Here is a 20354-nt window from a genome sequence, read left to right as displayed (position 1 = left end):
TTCACGTTCAAGGTAAACCGCTTCAAAATCAATTGCAGAAAATACAATTTCAGTAACCGAGTGGGCAATGCCTGGAATGCATTACTTGACTCTATCCTTGAAACCCCATAACTTTAACTTTAAACTGTCTACCATGGACCTGACCCCATTCCTAAGAGGTCTGTAAGGGGCCGTGCATAAGCACACCAGTGTGTCTACCGTCCCTGTCCCACTGTCCATTTATTTGTACTCATTTCCTGTGTTCATGTCCATCTTTATACTTATACCGATTATGTCGTACATGTTTGACAAACTAAATAAATAAATAAAATAAACACACATGAATATACACACACAGATTTGATACAATATACAACTTTGCTGGGTGATTGGCAGCAGACAGATGGTAAGTTTGTTATAGTGACAAATATCTGTAGCTGATTTGTAGGATGAGGGTGAAGTTTCATTCTTTGAGATTGGTTTCCATATGTTTTGTTACCAGCCGAGGAAACATCTTCAACAGTGTGTATGGAGTGTCAGTATTGGTGGTGTTCTGCTTATAAGGGCTTTGGGTGGTCAGTAGGTCTTGTGATGGGAGGGTCATCTCAGGTGAGAGTCTTGCTGTGGATCTAGTGATGGATAAGGTGTGGGTCACATCAGGTGAGGATCATTGGGAGGTGAAGTGGTGGTTTAGGGATGGGTTGCATGAGTTGGTTGAAGGTCGGTGACATTGCTGGTTGTGCAGGTGACTTGAATTCTCAGAGATTTGTAGGCTGGTTGTAGGCTGATGTGGATTGCTTGTGGAAATAGTTAAGTTATAAGAATTTACAGGGATGTGGAGGCTCAGTGGCTAAGACGCTGAGCTTGTCGATCAGAAAGGTCGACAGTTTGGTGGTTCGAATCTCTAGTGCCGCATAACCTAGTGAGCTCCCATTATTTGTCCCAGCTTCTGCCAACCTAGCAGTTCGAAAGCATGTAAAAATGCAAGTAGAAAAATAGGAACCATCTTTGGTGGGAAGGTAACAGCGTTCCGTGCACCTTCGGCGTTTAGTCATGCCAGCCACATGACCACGGAGACATCTTCGGACAGCGCTGGCTCTTTGACTTTGAAACGGAGATGAGCACCACCCCCTAGAGTCAGGAACAGGGACGTGCGGTCAGGGCAGGCAGGGGAGGCAGAGCCTCACCTCTCTTCATGAAATAATAGTATATAATATTATATACTATATACTATAGTATTATTATAATATTATATACATCCGTCCGGCCGCGCCCGGGAGCTGCGGAGGCAGAAATGTTGTCGGCACTCCCGGATGATGAAGGCACGAAAGTGTAAGTCATGTGAAAGTGACAGGAGCGCGCAAAATCCAGCAGAGGCAGGAAGGTTCTCGTCGTTCCCCAGTCTCTTTCATGCCTTCGTCATCCGGGAGCACCGACAACATTTTTGCCTCCGTAGCTCCCGGGCGCGACCGGACGGATGTAGCCACAGTGACGCCGAGGTGGTCTGGGCGGACGAAAGAGCGAGGGAGGCAGCCTGATCCTTGGTCGCTCGCCCGCCGGACTGCCTCGGCGCCATTCTGGCTACCTCCATCTGGCCGCGCCCGGGAGCTGCGGAGGCAGAAATGTTGTCGGCGCTCCCGGATGACGAAGGCATGAAAGCGACTGGGGAATGACGAGAACCTTCCTGCCTCTGCTGGATTTCGCACGCTCCACGCGACTGCAATATGCAGTCGCGAGGAGCGCGCAAAGTCCAGCAGAGGCAGGAAGGTTCTCATCGTTCCCCAGTCGCTTTCGAGGACTGCAGAGCGCGAGCCGGCGGAGCACGCTCAGGAAGGCGGGGAATGGGATCACATGTGCTGGAGGATGAGACAGCCTGAGCCTCCAGCACACGTGGTCCCATTCCCCGCCTTCCTGATGATGTCACCAGCCTCACCAGCCATAAACCTCACCGCATGTCACTGGTCAGGAACGACTAGCACATATGTGCTAGTGGAACCTTTACCTTTACTTTTAAGAATTTACAGGGATCAAAGGCAGCAGAAGTAGGCCATTTACGTACTCAGACTTCATTGCATAAGTAAATGAAGATTGGATGGTTAAATAAGAATTCCTTCACAGATTCCTTTAGTTTGAGAGTTGCATTCTTTTCAGAGAGTAACAAGAGAATCTATCAGATTGACTAGTACAAGCTATTTCTTTTTTTTAAAAAAAAGCAGGTGTTATTATGCAAAGCCAAACATGCCATAAATGTTGATAATGTCAGAGACAACTGTGTCAGTTGTAAAACTGAAATGAGCTTGCTGCCTTATGCAGTAGCTCAATTTGGAAGACAAAGAAACTTGACTTTAAAGGCATCTGAATCAATCCCTAGTTCAAATTAAATTTGGAATATCCTGTAGAGCTCAAGGATGTAGCTCCATTTACCATGTGCAGTTAAAGAACAAACAAATTTTTTTCATTTAGAAGAAATTGAACAAGGATTACACAAAACATCGAACATTTTCAGTGCCATTTTTCTCCATAAAAGTCAAGTTAACAATCTTCTGGCCTTAATCATATGTGCTCCAGAGATCGTTCTGACAGGAAAAAGAATAGTGGTGCTTTTTTCTCCCTTTGTTCTTTCCATCTGCAAAACCAAACCAGGCAATCATCAGGTTGTGAAACACTGGCTTAAGAGATTTACCTACCTGTACCATACCACTGCGCAACCATGGCTTGGCAACATTGTTTTTCCTGCCATGTCCCAAGGAAGATACGCATACTCAGCCATGAGTGAAAAAGCCTTTAGGTTATCCTTAATGGCATCAGTGTTAAAGTTCTGCTTTCTGTCTTATTTCATCCTCATCCAAGAACAGTCTCCCCTTGTCTTAAAGGGACATAGTGGCTCAGAGCTAAGACGCTGAGCTTGATCAAAAAGGTCAGCAGTTCGGCGGTTCAAATCCCTAGTGCTGCGTAATGGAGTGAGCTCCTGTTACTTGTCCCAGCTTCTGCCAACCTAGCAATTTGAAAGCAAGCATGTGTAACCCAACTGTAAAGAAAGTCCTTTAAGAGGAAAGATAGCTTTTACCGATAATCAGATCATGAAATACTCTAGAAGCTGTATTGACGTGAGTGCCAGATTTTTTTTTAAAGTTAATTTTAAGGTGTCATATGGTTATAGAAGGTGAATGGAAAAATCTCTGATTTCTTGTAGAGTTCAAAGATGTATTGAGGGATAATTTGTGAGGTCGTTTTATTTTTGCATCAGTGTTACATGAATTCAACCTCATAATAAACCCACAATGGATTTATTCAGTAATCCAAAATTATACATGCCAATTTCCGGAGGGATACATGAACCTGGTCCCTATGAGATAACACAGTCTAATAATCAGATTTAGCTTATTCCACACACCTAATATTGAAATAGACGCAAGCATATGCTTAAAAAAGTAAAAACCCCAACATATACTTACCTAGACAATAATATGAAAGTTGTACCATTTGTTTCTTATGAGACTTTAAAAAAAATAAAATCTAGTCTAATTTACAGTCTTTGTGGTTTCTTGCATCAAAAACAAATATTTTTAACATCAACCAAGCTGGATACTATCATATAAAGGTCTTGAGTTAGGAAGGGAAGAAGAGTCTGCACATTGGGTGGAATTTTGGAGAATTTGGCAAACAGCTGATTGAGCTCATATAAAGCACAGATGTTCCTTATTTAACAGAGGAAAACATATAATGGGCTATCCATTGGCATATGCATAACTGTTAGGAGTATGCATTTAAAATGCAAGTGAATTTACAACTAATTAAATAAATATATGTTCTTATGGAAGGAAGCAGACCAAAGTATTACACTGTACTGAGATATTGAGATAATCCTTGTTCTTTCCCCCATGTACCCATAGATCCTTCTAATGCACATACACATAATTTTTGTGCTTCGTTTGGCTTGTGTCATCTCATTAAAACATTGCCATGCAAATGTATCGTAAGTGTTGCCTGAAGATTTCTGTCTCATGCAAAATTTAGCTTACATTCTTCTGGCATCAAATACTTTCTTATGCACAAACCTTCTGTTTGCTTTGCTGACATTCCTTCTTAGTTGGCTCTCATGGTGATTCATTATCTCATGATATGGATTTCCAAGTATCATCTTTGCATTGATTTTTATATCTTTAATAACCTCTCCACTGAAGATGGCTCCACTTGGTGTCATTGATCGCATCAAAAATTCAAGGCTTACAGAAATACTAGAGGGCTAATTGGTAGTAGAACATTTCAGACTTAATCTTAATGCGGTCTTAATCTTTTGCACTAAAACTACCTGGAGGTTTGCTCATTGGAACTAAAGGGGAAAATTGAGTATTCAGCTGAAAATTACCTGGTTTAAGATACACAAGACACACAGAAAATCCAGATAGTTGGATTTGGAATCATTAAAATCAAGCTGCTTTTGGCAACTGACTTCAAAACCCTCGGTTATCAATGTCTCTCAGTCCTAAATCATTTTACACTCTATAACCATAAAATGAATGTACATCTGCTGTCAGACAAAAGACAGTCTGTCTAAGTATCCATTTCGAGGTTTAAATGCATTGCTCATATAGATTGATATGCTGTTGTTGTCCTGATTTAGCAAGTGTATATAAAACCATTTTGCCTGATTGCAACATTTACAAGGGCACTAACTTCAAAGGCCTATCTTGATGTCTTTCTGCTTTGGCAGTTCATTCCTTGAACGCCATGGCCATCCTGAAATCTCTACTAATCAAATTTGTATTTATTTATCAAACTTGTATGCTGCCCATCTTGCCAAAGGCAACTCTAGGAGGCTTACAGACATTGAATAAAATGCACTATAAAACAGTAAAACAATAAGGATCTTAAATTTAAAATAAAACCAAGCAGGATGGAGATGGATGGAACAAAGTGGACACAGGGAGGAAGTAAGATGATCTATTCCATTACCCACTTCCAAAGTGCCACACCTTCATTGGGACTCCAGACTATTAGCAAGATTCATGCTCCGAGGCCTTTCAGAAGGCCAAAAGTGGGTACAGACATGACCTTGGGGGGCAAGGTGTTCCAGAGGACAGGAGACATAACAGAAAAGGTACTTTTCCTGGATGCATCTAGCTGGAATTCTTTGACTGAAAGAGTCAACAGCATTCCCCTTCTGCTAGTAAGGGTGGCGTGGACTGATCCCATCAGGTGAGCTTGTTTCTCAGATAGCCTGGACCCATTGCCTCTTCATGTAGACATTCAACAAATTAGGATCCTACAAATGTGTTGATAATGCAAGCCCTGGAAAGTTAGCCAGTACAGGTATAATGGTGGAAAACTTGGAATTTATAATCTGTACCAGAAGGTTCAATTTGGAGAAGGCTGCCTTAAATGTCTCGGCTTTTTTTTGAGGGGGGGGGGATTCATTTTCTTTCTATCCAATGGATACACAGGCACTGATGCTAGCATTTGGCAAGCAGTGGCAAATCTTGAAACCTTAGAAAGGTGATCGAATTCTAAGCTGCAACTGTTGGAGCTAATATTTTGTGTGTTTTGCATGTTTGCTCTGTATGCCTTGTGGGAGCAGTGGGAAATTAAAAGCAATTCAGACTAGTATATAGAGCCCCTTCTATGGAGTAAGAGGCATATCATTTCAACTCCAACAGCCCGGACTATAAGAGATACATCTTAAGATAAAGCCAGCATCGTTAAACAGCTGAAATTTAGCACATACATAATTGCAAAATCAGAAGCTCCTGGATGGAAGTTGTCAGTGGGGTTCTATTACTGCAAATGATTTTGGGGTGGCAAAGAAAAAAGTCTTATGGAAAAGAATTAAGGTTGCAACATTTAATCCATTAATTTGATAGATGATCGGATTTGTTTAATTATTTTAAATGCTTCCTGGCAACTTCAGCTATCTTAACGGGAGATGAGAAATAATAAGAGTTATTGTACAGGAACATTTCTGATTAATCAGGCAACAAAGTAAGGGAGGAAGAAAGAAAGGAGATGGTTTATGTTGTTTCAAGCCCTTCTAAAAATCCCAGATTCCCAATGCCATTTAAAAAATATAATTTACCCTCCTCTATCATTGCATACACATGATCACAAAATGGATGGTAGATGAAATGATACTTGTTTGTGTGTATTGCCTAAAATGGAAGTATGATTTCTGTTTTAAAATAAAATGTAATATACACATATCTAATACAATTACTGGGTTAACTGAATGAATGACTAAACTTTCTATAATCAATTTTCAATTTTAATAGGATTTTAATAGCAAAAGTGAGGTGGTAGTCATTTTTTGGGTGGGTGGGGGATGTATTGTGGAAGTAATATTGCAACCACAGCAGGAGCAGAGTTTTCTTTCCAACCAAGATTGGTAAATTGAGCTATTCTAAATATTGCTGGATATACATTCCCCTCATCATTGTCTGTTAGGTGTATGGTCTGGAAATGATGGGAGTTTGTTGCAAGTTGCCTTCATCTATATATTACTAAAATACTTGTGATCTTTACCTGGGTGAAATGGTACATCATAAAGTGATAATTTTTGAACCAAGGTACCTCAAGAAAAGAATCCCCAAAGCAATGAGAGATTTGTTTGTCATCTTGCTAACAAACATTGAATTCGACAATTGACAACAATTGTGGAACTAGTTCAAGAATGCAGTATCTGAAGATTTCCTCCAAAGCAAGTGATCAATAATACTAACATCATGATCAATCAGAGATACCATGAACAAGTTATTCTGTATTTCCAAGAAAAAATTGAGACATTCAAAAAAAGACTTGAAGAATATAACTTACCAAACCCCCCCCCCCCAAAAAAAATGGTACAATTCAGAGGTGGTATTCAGCAGGTTCTGATCAATTCTGGAGAACCAGTAGCAGAAATTTTGAGTAGTTCAGATAACTGGTAAATACCACCTCTGACTAGCCCCACCCCCATCTATTCTCTGCCTCCTGAGTCCCAGTTGATCAGGAGGAAATGGGGATTTTGTAGTAAGCTTCCCCTGGAGTGGGGAATGGATATTTTACAGTATTCTTCCACTGCCATTATTGTATTCTTTCCTCCCCGACTTACGACCGGGGAATTCCCCCTGTTGTCAGCCAGCAACAGCCATGCTGCGCCTTAGCCAATCAGGCGCGGCATGGCTGAAGGCGGGCTGATCTGATCTCTTGATTGGTTCCTCGGCCTGACAGCTTTCCCTTAAATAGCTGTCAGGCTAAGGAACGGGTGATTCTCTCCTGTATTACTTGACTTTGCTTCTTGTGAATAAAAACAGAGTTGGACGTTCCTCTTTGTGTCAAGCCTCGTCTTTCCCCACACTTCTTCACTGGCGACGAAGGTGGGATCTTTCTGAGGCGACGACCCTGACGGAACCCGACCTCTTTACACAGCCGCTTGAGTTTAGCTCCCCGAGCCGCACAACTTCAAGCCGCAATGTCTTCGCTTCCACCGTTCGCTCCCTTCGGAACCGAGGGAGAGGGATGGACGGGATTTTTGGAGCGATTTGAGTGCTTCCTACGAGCCAACGGGAAACGGGGTATCCCGATGGAGGAGAAGTGCAGCTTCTTCCTCAGTAGCTGCGGAACCCCGATGTTCAACGCCGCCCGGGCGTTGGCAGCCCCAGTGCCAGTCCACGACCTCGACTGGGACACGCTGATGGCCAAGCTGAAGGGACATTACGCCCCGACCCCATCGAAAATCACCAGGCGGTACGCTTTCCGCCAGTGCGTCCAGAAGCCGCACGAAGACGTCAGCCAGTTCCTCCAGTCCTTGCGGACCACAGCCATACCCTGCGAGTTCCCAGACTTGGAGGACAACCTGGTGGAACAATTCGTGAGCGGCATCAGGGACCGCCGGCTGAGGAGGCGTCTCCTGGCTCGGCCAGAAATCACCCTGTCAGAGGCGGTCGCTGAGGCACGGGCGGCGGAGTTGTCGGAGCAATCCGTCGCTGAGATGGACCGCCACCCGTTTCAATCTTCCCCAGCGCAGACCTGCCTCATTGATCAGCTGGTGCCCATTCCGAGCCCGGCTGAGGAAGAGGAAGAACTCGTGGCTCGCCTGGCAGAGCTGCGGAGCCGCCGCAATCCGCGACCTCCGCGCCAGACTGTGACAGCCTGCCTTGGCTGCGGAGGCAGCCACGACCGGTCCGCCTGCCCATTCCGGGCATCCATCTGCCGCCGGTGTTCGAAGAAAGGGCACCTGGCCCAAGTTTGCCGAGCTGTGCTACCACCACCGCCATCCCAGGGAGCCATGACAACCAAGCCACGCCCACAGGACCGGTAGTGAAAAAAATTGAATCCCACCACTGCTACAATTAATTAAAATGGTGGCAATCAGGAATTATTGCATGAAACACAATTTAGCAGAGAAAAACAGCAATAATTTATACACACAATGAATCCCTGTTGACTAATTGTCATTGATTCATCAGGATGAATAGGAAAGACATCTGTTATCATTTTGATCCTCACTAAAGCTGGGGAGATGGAGATGTTGCTATTGCTTTAGCATCATTCAGTACTGCAGCATCATTGAGGCCTGCTGATAGGACAACACATTCAAGATTCAAGATATTCCTCCAAGTGAATGAAAATGTTCTTTATAACACGAAAAAACTCCAATTCTGCAAATTTGCTTCAACATGCAAGGTTTATTGTTTGGGATGAGAGCCTCATGATTAGGAAGGAGAGCTTTGAAGCCATAGATTGGACTCTTCTTGATATATGTGTCAAGAATGAGAGTTTTGGGGAAATTTCTGTCAGCTTCTACCAGTTGTAGAAATACGAAATGGTGATGGTATAAAGAATGTATTCATCAAAAAAATCATAATTATGGAGAATCTTTGCCAAATTACAATTGAAGAGAAACATGCAGTCAAGTGAGGAAGAAGGATGATATTTTAAGTTCTTTGGAGAACACAAAATTCATAAAAGTCATAATGAGTAAAGAAAATTACCTGAAGATATGATTCTTCCTGTAAGAACTATGGAAGAATGTGTAGATTTTACCCACCCAGCATTTCACAATCCTACAGAACTGTTCTGCAAGAGCTGTATCTTGGTTCCTCTCAATGAAATGATGATGAAAATCTGTTCCACATGCATTAAGCACTTCCCTGGAATGATGAAATAATATTGTTCCTTAAATGCTGCCAGTGAAGGAGATAACTTTACTCATTTTCAACATAATTCATTGATTGATTAATTGATTGATCAAGATTGATTGATTGACTGATTGAACTCTGAATTGTCACCACATAAGCAGGAATTGAAGAAAGACTCCCTGTTTTGCAATAGAATTCAGACAATCATGGAAGAACTCAAAAATCACATTGTAGCAAAGATAAGCATTGGTGTATTCAACAATGACATTGTCACAATTTCAAGAATTATGCTCAGTTTATCAGAAGGTAAAGATGGCCCTCAGTGGACACATTTCCCAATACTTTGCTCTCACTATACATAAAGCACAAGGACAAACTACAGAGTGTGTGCTGATTTATCTGGAGAAATGGGAATTCCAGCCTGGTCAACTGTATGTTTCTTTAAGCTGAGGAAAAAGAAGTTGGAAACATCAGAGTATTAAAGAATGGCATATTAACCACAGTGTTTTCATCCCAAAGATCCTGTTATAGGGAAAGTATCTATATTTGTCTTGCTACCCATCTCTCTTCTTCAATAAAATGTTTTCTTTAATTTCAAAACCAGAACAATAGCCATCTGCCCATGGTCTTAGTGTTTTCTGTTTAGGTGAGGAAATATCATTGGAAGGATGGCCCAATGGATCATGAGTTGTCTAGCCTCATCTAAAGGCAGAGGATGCAGCCATCTTGTTGAAATTAAACCCATCTGGATCTGATTACTTGCATTGAAAACCACTTGTGAACCTCACAAATACTATCCAGCTTTTCAGGATGGGATATAAATAAGCAAATAATAAATCAAATGACTCAAAGGCTTATAAACTCGATTAGGTCTGGGAGTAGTTAAGAAAGCATGAATCTGAATATTCAGTACGCTCGTATTAACCCATAAATTTTTAGTTCCCATTAAAAGACTAAATGCACACATTATGTTCCCTTAAAAATGTTAATGCTTTTTAACAGACAACCTGCCTGCTAGGTTGCTTGCTTGCACTTTCACCATTACAATGTTCGTGCCCATGTATGGTTCCCACTTCTAAAGTACAAAAATCCAGATGTGACCACAGATGACAGCAAAGAGATACAGAGAGCTCTAGCCCTGCTCTCATCTAATGGTTAATCAGGATTTTTTTCCATCTTAGACTCAAAATCACAAGGCTCTTTTCAGTTTCAATTTATTTATATGCACAACAAAGGTCAGTCCATTGAATGTGACACTAAAAGCATTTGATAGATCTCCCAATAAAAGTGAATCGAAAAGGGAAGAAAGGAAAGCGAAGTACCTATACCGTGTTTCTCCAAAAATAAGACTTTTGCCCCCCCCCCCCGAAATAAGCCCCTGGCCTTATTTTGGGGGAGGTCTTCTAATTTTTGAGGTGCAGGAGGCCCCATAACCTCAGCCCGCAGTATCCTGATGCATAGAGGGCTGTAGATTCTGTCTTTGTTTCTGGCACACTCTTGCCAGCCTTAGCATGACTGGGCCTGCTGCTCTTTTGTGGCCACAACTAAGAGAAGGGACGTGGTAGCTAGACTTTTCGGGAGCATCCTTCACGAGGCCATTCCGCGTGGATGGCAGGTGCATGTGGGGCTCAAGATTGGCTCAGCCTTCCATCGTTCCAAGATGAATAAAATGAGGACCCAACATTGTTGGAGGTAATATGTTGACTTTGTAAACTGCTTAGAGAGGACTGTAAAGCACTGTAAAGTGGTATATAAATCTAAGTGCTATTGTTATTGCTATTTTATGGTCTCTGAAGTTAGATATCTTGGTCATTTGTGATGGTTATGTAGGGATTTTAGTCCAGGAAACTATTCCTAATTCTTGTACAAATATTTAGTTCTGTTTCTTTCTAAATACTTATACTTCAAAGTTCTGAATAGAGCTTGGCTATGCTTTGGACGTGATTGAGAAGAAGCACTTCAGAGTACATAAAAGCTTTACCACCACACCTGCTTGTGACTCATTAAAACTGCCCTGACTGTTCCCAAATGCCTTAACCTTCATACTGTCACTTTTCATCAGAACATCTTTTACCTGTCAAAATTGTCCAAGTAACTTGAAGAGTTAGAGGTGGGGATGACAGCCTGCCCAGTTTGCACCCAGAGTACGGATCAGCAGTTTAAATGATCAGATGTTTTGCTAACACTTTTCATTCAATGGATTAATCAGTTAAAATATAACCCCAATAATTATTTCATATTTTTGAATTTCCCCATCCTCTCCTCTCCTTGGGAAATTGACTTCAGTGAAGAAATCAAGAAAAATTATATTGACATAGGAAGCAATTAAAAAAATGGTGGTGCTCAGATGAACATTCTACCTCCAGGCACTTGTGTAACCTACTACCATAAATCAAGGGTTTAGTGATTTTCTTCCTTTCATCCTGTTTATTTTTACTGATTACAAATCACATCAAATTCAGTTAAAATAAGCACCTTATTAAGAATGGGGCAGCAGTAAAATATGTTCCGCAAGTCTGCTTATGACCAGACCAAGTCAATTGTGACAGAGCGAAGACATGGAGAAAGCAATCCACCGAAAGCTTCTTTTGAAAAACCCTGAAGTACCCTGCTATAAAAGTGGTAATTTTATTTTTCTATAAAGAACCTGAAATGTTTTAATTTTGAAAGCCAAACCGGGGCGTTTTCACTCTCCCTTTTGTCTTTTAATAGGGCTGTTATTTTTATGGGGAGTCCCGAAGGCTAGAGTGCTTAGGAATCCTATAATAGGCATGAGTTAGGTGAACATGATGTGTTTGGCTCATAAAAATGAAAGCTGGAGATTTATACACATGTGTGGCAACATCTGGAGAGGATTTACATGAGAGCACACCTGCACCTGGACATCAAATGTAACCAGAGGAAGGAGGGGGAAACCCTCAGGTTTGAACACAGCAGCAAGCTGAGAGGGAATTTGTAGAAGCACTGCCACATCAAATATTATCCAGATGTCTCATGCATTGTTTCGTTCTCAACAGATCTTTTTTAAAAATATATTTTATTTTTCCTTTGGTCCAGGGATATTATATACCTGGAGCAAATAATGAAAGCAAAGAATCCTCTGAACCAATTCTTCTATTAGAGACAGAAACCATCTTTCCAAGAGTATAGTGGAAGGAAATAAATTGATACACATGAGAAATGCATTAGAGGAGAAAGGAGTGGGAATCAGAGAATTTATTTTAGGTAGTGAAGTCTGAAATTTAGGAGGCAAATTACCATCATTGGAAGGGTTAACCTTTTCACTGAATTCCATCTGAAGTCTTGGACAAGACATTTTTCTCTTGGCTTCCCTAGCTTCTCTTCTGAAAAAATGAAGACAAATGAAGCACAAATAGTGCTTAGATTGTTCTTAGACAAGGCACTTCTCTCTTTATGTCACTTAAATTTGTACTTGGACCAATACATTTTCTTCCCTGAATGTAGAATAATTCCACTTAAGGAATCCAACAACTTCTTTCAGCAGTAGGAATACCTCACTAAGGTTGGAGTTCATGTTCTACGCAGTGGGTTAGCCAGGGTTTGGGGCCTGTGTAGTCCTGTTCTGCAAGAGAAAGGAAAAGAATGATGGCTGGGTTTTTTAGAAAAATATATTTTCTGCAGCTTGTTAGGAGAAACAAAAGGAAATGGAAGTAGCAGGTCTGTGGATGTTAAAGAGACAATTTTGCACTTCACATTTTTAGAATGTGACTTCTTTTACCCAATGACATACTTCAATAAGAGAAACCACTATTTCTTCTCATTCGTATAAAAGTTCGAGCTGCAGATATTCTGCAGTTTCCCTGAGCCATAGATGGTAATGTGAAATCTTTGTGTTCGGTATGGCAAGAGGGTCAAAAACTGCCTACTATTTCTGATCATTACTTTGCGTAGGTTTTCCAATGATTCAGTTTCTTTTGTTTGGGAACTGTTTTTATTTACACATAAAAATATTCTTCCCTAAAACCCTCATTTTAGAGTAGGGGTGTCAAACTCATGGCCCACAGGCTGGATGCATCACCCTCAGGCCACTCCCACCCCCAGGTTAGCGAAAGGGAAAAAGTTACAATATGTGATGTGACAAAAGTGATGACATGGGTTTGACATCCCTGCTTTAGAGGAATGAACTGAGATGAGTGGATGATTCCGATCCCAGGTCAACCTGGGCTTGTGTGTGATGGAAAATTATCCCAAATAATGGCCAATTACAGTACTTCAGGCCTGATATCCACTTGGTTGAAGGTGTTCCCATTGGATATGCCTACCTTGCTGCCCACCATCTCTGGAAGAAAAATCATGTCACACAAGTGGCTCTTCACCAGTTCTGGCTTTTCCATGGGAGGTGCCTCTTTCTTGGCCTTGTGGAGATGTGTGATCAGTCAGTGTTGTTTGCAGCACAAACCATGATTCAGCCTCCAGCGCTGGTGGGCACTATATAATTGCATCTGCTGTTCATAAGACATGTTGAGGAGCTGATCCAGGTCAACACCTTGATAGGTGAATTTCCAGAAAGTTTGCTTCTTTTTCTGCTCCACTTCTGCCACCTTAGCTGCAGTCTTTTCCGAGAAAACCAATTCAAATTTTAAAGTGGATGTTGGCTTTCTTTGCACTCCTTCACAAATTTTGCAAGCACATATAACCATTGTTCTCTATGTTCATATGTCTGCAAACATATTGTGATAATCCCCACAGAATGCAGCTGTTTGGCTTTATTGCTATATAATCCTCATTATAATAAATCATATATATATATATATATATATATATATATATATATATATATATATATATATATATTCATAATAAAGTTTGCAGATGACACAACAGTGCTGGGTCTCATAACTGGAGGGGACGAATCAGCATACAGGGAAGAAGTCCAGAAGGTATCTACATGGTGCTGAAGAAACAACTTACATCTAAATACTAGTAAGACAAAGGAGATGGTGCTAGATTTCCAGAAGCACAGAGAGGAACCTGCCCCACTGTATATCGAGGGGGGCTGTGTGGAGAGGATTTCCTCTTTTAAATTTTTGGAAGTGCTTTTTAGTCAAGATCTCACCTGGAAAAACAACACGTCTCTGGTGATTGGAAAGGCCCAACAGAGACTTCATTTCCTTAGAGTCCTGCGAAAAAATCAGGTGGAACAATGGCTGATGACCTCTTTCTTTTTTTAAAAAAACAAAGTTTTATTGTTTTTTTTGGTGTTTTACAAAAGGAAAAAGTATGGGGAAAGTTACAAATTGTGGCAGCCGCAAACTGCGGTAGGTATACCCCCCCTCCAGACTCATAGTGTACATTTGCATAGCATTCAAATATTACATAATAACATATAGTCAGTGTGGTAGATTCAAAAATAATTTCAATCAATTTATGTCATGTGGATTTTCTTACTTATTTGTGTGATCTGAGCTTTCTTGATGTCGCCCCATCTCCCCCCGTTGGCAGTGCTCCGGCCCCTCCCGTGTCTTGTGCATCTACTGGGATGTCTTCTGGTTTTTCTAGGAGTAATTTATTTTTTTCCATAAAGGCCTGCGCCTCCATGGGTGTATTAATTCTGACTCTTGTCTCCTCCCAGAATATTAACATACCTTCAGGCAGCAACCAACGAAACCACACCCCCTTCTGGTATAATTTATTCACCAATTGAGAATAATATTTTCTTTTCTCCCTCACTTTCTTGGGGATCTGTTTCAGTATGGTTATCTCCTTATCTTTGTATGTCAGGGCTTGTCCCCTTTGTGTATTCAGAATTTCATCTCTTGTGCTTTTCCTAAGAAATTTAATGTGTACCTCCCTGGGGACATTGTGTGTTCTAGCATATGCGGAGTTCACTCTATAAACCAGGTCTATTTCCCACCCCATCTGTTGTTTTTCTTTCTGGGTATACTCAGCCAAGATACTTGTCATGATGTCCCTTATATTTTCATCATCTATCTCCATTACATTCTGAAACCTAAGATAAAAGGACATTCTCTCAAACTCTATTTTCATTTGTTGGGTGTCAAGCTCTTTGTTTCCCTTCTGCACGCCCTCCACCCCTCCCCTCATCTCAGCCGCCCCCTGCTCCAAGAGATCCAGTCTCTGTGAGTTCTTATTATTTTTTTCCTGGTTCCCTCTAATTTCTTCTTTCATCTCCTTCAGTTGCGTCTTTATTTCCTCTTGTCCCTGTAGAATTTGCTGAAACATTTGATGGAACTCCAAGTCCATAGTTTTAGCTTGTTTAAAGGCTGTCAATGTTGATTGTGTGCTCGGACTTGAGGTTGCAGATGTCGGGGCAGAGGCAGCAAAGCCAGACTTTCCAGGAGGTGGTCTTTTAGATGTCATTGTTAGTAATAAAGAGTCCAGTCAGTATAGAGAAGAATCAGTCAGAATGGTAGAGCAGCCAAGGAAGTCCGGGGGGTAGAGAGACCAGGCACAAGGGAACTCTCTAATCACCCTGGCAGGGAACAGACGTTTTTTTTCACTCCAGAAAGTTCAAAAGCAAACAATCCACAAGAGAATTATCCAAATAACATGGAGACAAAGACTGGAAGCCTGAAGCTAAGAGGTGGAGTCAAGTTCACCTTTCATGAAGACAACGGAAGTGTGCCATCTTGCCCTGCCAACTTCGGGTACTGAGGCAACAAATAAAGTTTTCAAAATTCAAAGTTTCCAAGGCTTCCAGATCACATTGTTTTAAAACCTAAAAGGTTTAAATCTGAAGATCCATTTAGTTGGAGTGTGACCTCTTTGGTTTGGCTCTCCCCCTCCTCCTTCCCTTGGGGCTACGAGCACGTTCATTTCTAGCCGCTTGTCTAAGGGGGGGGAATCCCCCTCCCCTCCAGCCGCACCTCTCCAAGTGTACCTCCCCTCCAGCCGCACCTCTCCAAGTGTACGCCGCCCCGAGTCCTTCGGGAGAGGGTTGCGGCTAATCAAATAAAAATTATTATTAATTATTATTAACCAAAAGTTCCAATTAACACAACTGACGAGTTTTAGAGTTGGTGATAGGTATGAAGGGAGTCTACACCTCACCGCATCGCCGCCGCATCCTTCAACTTTCTTTTTTTCTTCCGGACAGCCTCGCAGCGAAGACGCTTCAGCACGTCTCCCCTTTGCGCTCTTCGGTGCCTGGAGCGAAGCGGGAGCCCCCCGACGGCTGCCGCCGATGCAGGGGCCCTCCCGCCGTGCCGCTCCTCTGGCAGAACACCTCTCCGGGGCGTCCTGTGCCCCCCAAGGAGTGGGGAGCCCACCGGGGATGCGCGGGGCGAGCAGTCTCTGCCCGTCGCCGTCAGCCGCCGGAACCGGAAGCCAGGCTGATGACCTCTTTCTATCGGTCCACCATATAAAGTGTCCTCACATATGGTATTACAGTATGGTATGCTAGTTTAACAGCTACGGAAGGCAGGAAGGCACTACAGAGAGTGATCAATTCGGCACAAGAAACCATTGGTTGCCCTCTGACACCACTGGATGACATTGCCAGATCTCGCTGCTTTAGCAGAGTAAGGAAGATACTCAGAGATGATTCACACCCTGGTCAGTGTCTCTTTGCACTTCTACCCTCAGGCAGAAAACATCAAAGTATAGCCAGCCGAACAAACAGGTTTAAAGATAGTTTCTATCCTTCAGCTGTGAGACTTTTAAATACAACCACAATCACTCCATGCACACGCTAGTTTTTTTTCTTTTTCTTTCTTTTTTTGTTTCTGTTATAATTTTGCACCAGTGAGGTTAAAACCAATTTCGTTGTATTTAAGTACAATGACAATAAAGATTATACTTATACTTATTTCTAAACCTAGCTCTTTTATACATAGATGAATAAACCAAGACTAAATTAGGTTTCCTGACTTAACTTCTGAGCCCTGCCTCAGAAAATCAGGAAATCTCTGAAAGAGCATGATATTCTTCATATGCTCAGAGACATATGTGTAGCTCCTTGATCTAAAATTATTTAGGAAATAATTGAATTGTGCCACACTCCTGAAAGATGACAGCTTTGGAACCCAATGCCATCTGCTCAATAGCTGAATTATGTCCAGAGTAGCCACGTAAGTTCAACAAGCTTTTGGAAGAAAACATATAATGAAATGACAACTCTCAAGGCTCTCTCAGAAAGTTTAATATTCATTATGCAAAGAATTACTGAGTGACAAATATATTCAAAACCTGGAGATCTCACTTTATAACAATTCACGAGACTGTTTTCCAATTCAGATGGAAGCTTCTTCCTTTTGCAAATATTTCTTTAACAAGCACAGGAATGCTTGAAAGTTGCATGAATGAAACAGTGCTGTGCATGCTCACACAGGGGAGCACACATACACAAACCCCCATTTACATCCCTTTTCGGCCCTCTCTTTTATGGTGCCAAATGCCCAAGGAATCACAAAACCTGAACAGTCTATCAGTTTGCCACAATTCATTTTAGCTAATCCAGACATCTAGCACAGCAGGAGGGGGAAAAAAAACTGCTGTATCTACTGAAACAAGAGCATGAATAATTAAAACTCTGTTATTAATGAACTTCCAGTCGTTATGTAAATGAAACAGATTTCAAGTCTAATTTGTCAGCCTGAATTCTTTTTCAATTCTTCCTTTGTCTGGGACAAGAACTCATCATAATGGACTTGATAATAAAACATTGGCAGACACGCTGTGTGCAGAGCCCATCCATGTTAGGGCTTTTAGAGACCTTAATTGATACAGTTCCTGCAGGAGAAGTCTATAAGGCATTTTGTGGGGCTAGCCCAGCATTTTACAAGCAGTACTTTAAATGCAACAGAACTGGTCTTTCTGTGCAACCTTCTGTGTTTGTGTATACTTTTATTACACAAACTTTACTTTACAGATGGGTTAGTCATTGTTTAATAAATAATGCCCCCTTCTTTTTTCTTTTCTTTTTCTTTCCTTCCTTCCTTTCTTTTCTTTGTCCTTTTCTTTCTTTCTTTCTTTCTTTCTTTCTTTCTTTCTTTCTTTCTTTCTTTCTTTCTTTCTTTCTTTCCTGTGTCCCTTTCTTTCCTTCCTTCCTTCCCTCCTTTCTTTCTTTCGTTTGTCATTTTCTTTCTTTCTTTTTCCCTTTTTTCTTTCTTTCTTTCTTTCTTTCTTTCTTTCTTTCTTTCCTGTGTCCCTTTCTTTCTACCTTTCTTTCCTTTCTTCCTTCCTTCCTTCCTTCCTTCCTTCCTTCCTTTCTTTCTTTCTTTCGTTTGTCATTTTCTTTCTTTCTTTTTTCTCTTTTTTCCTTTATTCTTTTCTTTCTTTCCTGTGTCCCTTTCTTTCTTTCATTCTTTCCTTCCTTCCCTCCTTTCCTTTCGTTTGTCATTTTCTTTCTCTCTCTTTTCTCTTTTTTTCTTTATTCTTTCTTTTCTTTTTCTTTCTTTCTTTCTGTCTTTCTTTCTTTCTGTTGCTCAATGGAAGCAAGAATTCAAGAGGTTCAAAGGCAGATAAGGGCACAAAAGTTACTTATAGAGCTGGCTGAAGAGATGGTACATTTTTTTATAATTGTCTTGGGAAATGATTAAGTGCCAGTCAGTTGGGGCCAATGTACACCTTTCATTTTACGGGAAAGATGAAGCTTCTTCAAATAGTCCATGGTGCTGTCTCTCTGCTCTTGGCCCCTTGGTCTTCTGGTTTTCAAGCTTTGTCAAATCCCCTAGCAATGACTTTTTGCAATATTTTATAACAAATTTAATTTGGCTCAGGGTCTATCTATACGTTTATTTCCTTGTAGAGTCACACAACTCAATATGGATCCATCAGTGTCAGACCCTTTGCAAGTATCCTATGCTTACTAGGGTTAGGGGGAATGGTTGTCAGTCAATCTTCTACTCTAGCAATATCCCACTGGGTTTTCTAACATTTACTTATCTGGGGCTGTCAGTTGACTTCCTTCAGGGATATCTGCAGCATTCACTTACATTTTCTTACTCCGTTGGGTACGGTCATGCCACAAACATTTGGATTATACCTTTTTATGTTCTTCAAGTTAAAGCATATGCCTGAGGACTAAGAATCAGACCTGTTTTCATTCTTTTTTTTTAAACTTGTGATTTAATAAACGGTTACAAAATGCATAAATCTTCAGAGAATAGGGAAAAAGGAGAAGGGAGTTAAAAATCAAGGCATGGGGAAAATGTCTCTAAAGATGTTTGTATTTCAGTTTGTCTGATGTCAAACTCTCTCCATCTGTCAAAAAGTCTTTTCAGAGTTTAGAAACTTGCTTAGAACTTTGTGGGTCTCTTGGAGGGCAAGTTAGACAGAGAAAGGATATTGGAGAAAGTAACAGTATTTATGGTCAGATAGTTGCTTGCAATTTTAGTTTTTGTAGTTAGCTGGTATTTTGTAGACACCTGCAAAATCCAAAGAAGGCATGAGAAGGTAAAGAAGAAAGGTTGGGGTGTCCTATATCCTAAAATGTCACTTGATAAAATTATATCAAAGAAAAACACAACATTAAAAATGTTTACAAGAAAGAGAGGGAGGAGGAAGGGGAGAGAGATGGAGTTGGAAATGTAGCATGTGACCAACTCACCTCTCAAAATAGGAATTACAGTGGGACTTCAGGTGCCGACCGTAATCCATCCCAGGACTTTGATCAGAACCCGATTTGGTCATCACAAGTAGCAAGACTGACTGCACATGCGCACTCACACAAAAATGGTGCAGAAGGGGAAATCGCTGTGGCTGTGTTTATTCGACATCCAAGGATGTGTTCATGAGCAAAGTGAAACATTTATTTTCACAGATTTCACAGATAAAACTGTTGGCCCCCAATTTGGTCGTGATCTGAGCCATTCGTGACCTGAGGTCTCACTGTATATCTAAGCAAATCTTAATAGCACTGAGAATTATTTCTCAACCTTGGCAACTTTAAGACATGTGGTCTTCAATTCCCATGATGTCTGAAGAATTCTGGGAGTTGAAGCCTACACATCTTAAAAGTTGAGAAACACTGACATGGAACATAACATGTTATAGCACCAAACTGGTGTTTTCTGAGTAAGCAGAATGATCCTGGTTAGTATTTTGGAGACTATTAAAGACTGCCAAGGCTGTAGGTTAGTTGATAATGCCTCCCTACTCACCCTAATCACAAATAACTGCAAGACATTTCTGTCCAGTAGCCAGAAAAAAACAATGAACTCTAAAGTTACCAAGGGTTGAGTTCAACTTGAAGAAGACTTTATCTTAACCTTAGAAGAGGCTCCAATAATTTATTTGTCTTTGGTATCAGTAGTAGCTGTCTGGTTTTCCATATCTACC

The 20354-nt window shown here is 41.2% G+C and overlaps 1 pseudogene across 1 annotated transcript; it reads right to left on the bottom strand.

Annotated features, from left to right (window-relative positions):
• Positions 1 to 3997: 3997 nt before the first annotated feature.
• LOC309390078 (small ribosomal subunit protein uS19-like) lies at positions 3998 to 13753 on the bottom strand (annotated as a pseudogene). The gene is made up of 2 exons: positions 13178 to 13753; positions 3998 to 4225 (listed from the first exon to the last, which is right to left on the bottom strand). The product of its transcript is annotated as a small ribosomal subunit protein uS19-like (transcript).
• Between the last annotated feature and the right edge of the window lie 6601 nt (positions 13754 to 20354).

The sequence above is a fragment of the Natrix helvetica genome (genome assembly GCF_964273705.1).
Source record: "Natrix helvetica genome assembly, chromosome: 3".
Classification (NCBI taxonomy): Eukaryota; Metazoa; Chordata; class Lepidosauria; order Squamata; family Natricidae; genus Natrix; species Natrix helvetica.
Note: the sequence above shows the minus strand (reverse complement) of the source record. Positions and strands in the feature narration are given on the sequence as shown.